This window comes from Alligator sinensis, unplaced genomic scaffold (assembly GCF_000455745.1).
Source record: "Alligator sinensis unplaced genomic scaffold, ASM45574v1 scaffold183_1, whole genome shotgun sequence".
Taxonomy (NCBI): domain Eukaryota; kingdom Metazoa; phylum Chordata; order Crocodylia; family Alligatoridae; genus Alligator; species Alligator sinensis.
This window is the reverse complement of record NW_005842248.1, coordinates 236772-241658: the sequence shown is the minus strand read 5'-3', so window position 1 is coordinate 241658 and position 4887 is coordinate 236772. Positions and strand designations below refer to the sequence as shown.

General features: G+C 48.2%; 1 protein-coding gene across 3 annotated transcripts in view; it reads right to left on the bottom strand.

Annotated features, from left to right (window-relative positions):
* TBC1D19 (TBC1 domain family member 19) overlaps positions 1-4887 on the bottom strand; it is a 114840-nt gene that overhangs the window by 42402 nt on the left and 67551 nt on the right. The window lies entirely within an intron of this gene.

Below are 4887 nucleotides of genomic sequence, written 5' to 3'. Positions count from 1 at the left end.
GGGAATTTCCCTACCCCCCCCGCCTCCAGTTCCAGAATCTGGAGCGAGAGCCCCATGTGCCTGCCCGGAGTGCTACAGCACAATTCAGCAGAAGCAACAGGAGGAGCTGCTGCTGGAGGCAGGGGACGCCGAGCAGCACCCAGCTGGATACAGCAATTCTGGGAACACTGACTGGAAGCTGACCAGGCTCCTGCCCCAGAAAAACAGGGCTCCAGCTCCAGCTCCCAGGAAGGTGGCTGGAAGCTGAAACTGGAACCCCAGCACTGGAGCAGGAGCCACTCAGCTGAAGCTTCTCACCTGCCCACCCACAATGGTGTGGTGCAGCACAGAGCACTGCAGCAGGGGCTGGGGAAAGGGGAGGAGCAGGAGCAGCTTCCAGCAGGCTGTCCCCCATGAGGCTGCGGCTGGCCAGATGCTGCTCTACATCCCCCCAGCAGCAGCATCTCCTCTTGCTCCTGCTGCACTGTGCTGCACTGCTCCATGCAGATGCACAGGGCTCCATCTCAAGAGATCTGGCTGCTTTCCACTGGAGGCGGCCGGGAGCTGAAGCTGGACCCTCACGCACTGGGGTAGGAGCCACCCAGCTGAAACAGCTTGCCTTGTGTAGTGTGGTGTGGTGCAGCACAGCAGGGGCAAGATCAAAAGCAGGAGCTGCCACTGGCCATATTTTGTCCCCTTTGTTCTAACCTCTCCATTCCACAGGTATTAATGACCCTCTCTGCTTTTTTAATGGTCTTAAGGTTCCACTAGCCAAGCCATTTATTTCTTCTGCAATGCTGCTGTCTGTTAGGTGCTCCTGGTAACCTAGGCACTCCTACTTCACAACCCTGCAGACAGTTTTTAACTCTGCCTACAAATATTAACTCAGGTGTAAAAACATTAACTTAAGTGAACATCAACTCAGGTTTGGAAATAACTTTCAGTGAAATAGTAGATGCACATTCAAGATGATCAAGAAGAATTGATATTGTTTTATAAGAGATGTACATTTAATTTTAATGACTACAGAACTAAAGTAACAACGTTTTTTGAGTATTTTTGCTTAATGCATTGTGTTTTTTTAACACAGAACGCATAAAGTAGCAAATAAATGCACACTTCAATAAATTTACGTTTGTTTTTGCTTTGATCTTAAACTGAATGGTAGCCTTAGGTTCCTAGCATACTAGTAAGGCTTCTAGTTTCTTTTTACCTGGAGAAAAATGTGCATTGTGCTAAAAAAAAAATTAAAAAAAAAAAAAAAATCAATAAATCCTAGATCTACCCATGAAGCAGTTATATAAAGTGCTAATCAACAATGACATTTAAAAAGTTTATGGACACCGAGTTTATAACACTGTCCTGTTATACTAACTTGTCAGCTTTTGTTTGTGTGTTGCTCTTTGTGCTAAAAATTCATCTCTTTATTTACCGCATGCTATAGCCATATTCTCTGTTACAGTGCTCAGATTGAAAACCTGACTCTTGGGGTACTTGTGCATGTGATAGGGATTTAGTTCTCCCTGAATTGAAATGGTGGATTTTTAATTGGTGCATTTTTAATTGCGTTAATCAAAAACCCACCATTTCAATTTAGGGACTTCTGTCACATCACAATGATGGCCCCCCATCAGCTCACCCGCCTCCCCTTGCCCACACTGCTGCAGGCAGGCTCCACCAGGAAAAAAAGAAAAGAAAAAAGCAGAGAGGGCACCGATCCTTGTTTTTCCCCCAGAGCCTGCCAGAATCTCCCACGCCTGGGGAATGAGCTGCCAGAGGGCTGAATGGTGCCTAAGCTTCAGGGGGGCCTGGTTCTTCCCTCCATGATAGCAGCACTCCCGGGACCACCTAGGTGGGCTGCTAGAGGGTGGGTGCTGCCCAGGGGGGGTTCTGCCATTGCAGAGGGAAGGACCGGGCTGCCCCCGCAGCTCAGGGTCTGCCAGCAACTCACTTCCTGGCTGCTGGAGAGGCAAGCAGGCTCCAGGAGTTAAAATAAATAAATAAATAAAATAATCAGGCCCCTAGCCTCTGTTTTTCGCCACTGTTTTTTTTCTTCCCCCTTCAGTGGAACCTGCCTGCGTGAGCTGCTGCTGAGTTGCACAGCCCCTGAGCTGGCCTGGTGCTTCCCTCCACAGTGGTGGCACCCCCTGGGACTGCCCAGTCAGGGTGTGGTAGTGGGTGGGTATCGCCAGGGCGGCACCACTGCCAAGGAGGGAAGCTCTAGGGTCCCCCGCAGCTCAGGGGTCACTTGGCCTGTTTGCAGCTTGCACCCCGGCTGCAGAAGAGGCAGGTAGGCTCCAGTACCCTGTGCACCATCCCTGCTGCCTTCCCACCACCTGGGATCACCCAGGAATGGGCTGGTTTGCCCCTGGGGCAGTGCGACAAGGGGCAGCTAGGTGTGCTAGCGGCGAAAAAAAGACAGTGGGCACAGTGCACAGGGCGCTGGAAACCTGCCAAGCTCAAGCTTCCCTGAGCAAGTCTGGGCTTCCAGCACCCTATGCACCATTGCAATTTATGTAGCAAACTAAAATACATTGGATGGGTTTTACCTGGCTACATAACAAGGTAATTTAAAATGAAATATACCACCACAGGTGTAAACAGTGATGCCATTAAAATGGTGCAAAAGGGCAATTAAGCTGCTTGAAAGGCCAATTTTGTCACACATACAAGCACCCTTGCACTCAAATTATATAAATCTATGGTTTCAGGTCTCAAAGTCGCACTCACACACCCTGGTGAGTAGAAAGGATGAAAGCTATCACACAACTACACAAAAATACATGTTATACACAACAAAATAACCTCAAGAAAGCTATGTAATTAGACAATTGTAGAAAGGAGTGATTTGTAATGTACACAGCTTAACACCAAGGCTAGTGACAGACATTACACATAAACCGCTTAAGGGATCAGAAACTGGTTTAAACCTGTAACAGAACATAAGTTCAGTGCACATAAACCAGTTTCAAAATGGCTGAAACTGGTTTAAGATAAACCTGGTTGAATGTAATATCAGACTTAACTGATTTGTGTCAAACCGGTTTATGCAATGTCAGAAGGGCCAGCTTCAATGAGACTAGTGGGGGAGGCACTGAGAGCCCAGAAGGTAGAGATGGGAGTCCACCAGGGATGGTCGTACCTTAAGGGGGTGATCCTCCAGGCCCAAAGGATAACAGTCCCTGAGAGAAGCAAGGCGGGTAAGAGTGCTCAGAAACCCACTTGGCTCAGCAAGGGCATTCAGCAATGCCTGAGGACTAAAAGGGGGGTGTACAACCAGTGGAAGGGAGGAGTTATCACCAAGGAGGAGTATTCCTCCTCAGCCCGTGAGTGTAGGAGGGCTATTAGGAAGGCCAAGGCAGAGATGGAACTCAGGCTAGCGTCCAGGATTAAGGACAACAAAAAGTCCTTTTTAAAGTACGTTGGGAGCAAGAAGAGGGCACCAGGCAATGTAGGCCCCCTGTAAGACACAAACGGTAATCTTGTGGCTATGCCAGACAAGAAAGCTGATATTTTTAACAGTTTCTTTGCCTCTGTTTTCTTGAACAGGGACCCGGACAATCTTGGGGATAGCTCTGTCAGGCCTTCAGTCAGTGCAGATGTAGTTAGGGATCTCCTGGAAGGGCTAGACATTTTTAAATCTGCAGGTCCAGATGCCCTCCACCCAAGGGTGTTGAGGGAGCTGGCAGGGGTCATTGCAGAGCCCTTGGCCCAGCTGTATGAGCATTCGTGGTCATCTGGCCAGGTGCCAGGGGATTGAAAACTGGCTAATGGTCCCAATTTTCAAGAAAGGGAGGAAGGAGGACCCAAGCAACTATAGGCCCATAAGCCTCACCTTGGTGCTCGGGAAGATCTTGGAGAGAATCCTCAAGGAGCACATCTGTGGGGGGCCTGCAGGGGAGATCATGCTGAGGGGCAATCTGCATGGGTTCATCAAAGGCAGATCTTGTGAGGTCCCTTCCAAAGCCCCAATGATCTTGTGAGGTCCCTTCCAGCCCCTAACATCTATCAATCCCTGCTTTATGGTTCAGAAATGCAGACTACATATGCTAGGCACATCAAGAGAGTGAACAGCTTCCACATAAGATGCCTGCATAAGATCCTGAAAATCAAGTGGGAAGACAAAATACCAAACACAGAGGTGCTGGAGCATGCAGGACTGACACACTTAGAAACCACTTTCAAGAAGAGGCAGTTGTGATGGCTTGGCAATGCCATGAGAATGGGAAGAGACCATATCTCCAAAAATATTTTGTATAGTGAGATTCAAGATGGCTCAAAAATGGGGTCACCCTTTATGGAGTTACCATGATATATGTAAAAATGATATGAAGTCATTCAAAATCAATGTAGAAAGCTGGGAGGAGTACACAGCATCCTATCTGATCTGGAAGGAACATCTGGTACTGGGTGAACCCAACTTGAACCTGCTTTGATCCAGAGGATGGAAGCAAAGTGAGAAAGAAGAAAGTGGCACGCTGTAAATTTGGACTCCAACTCAGACAACACATGGATCTGTAACAAGCTTGTGCTGCTCTCGAATTGGGCACCTGACTAGACCTCTTATGTGTACACCATGATCCAGAGAAACGACAGTTGCCTACTCTGAAGAAACAACAACTTAGTGTAACAAGAACTTTGGCTGATTGGGTCAGCAGGATTTGAATTTGTTCTGTATCAAATCAGGTAACCGGAACTTAGACTAGACATTAGGAAGAACTTCTTCACAGTTAGAGTGGCCAAAGTCTGGAATGGGCTCCCAAGCGAGGTGGTGCTCTCCCCTACCCTGGAGGTCTTCAAGAGGAGGTTAGATAACCATCTAGCTGGGGTCATCTAAACCCAGCACTCTTTCCTGCCTATGCAGGGGGTCGGACTCGATCTATTGAGGTCCCTTCCGACCCTAACATC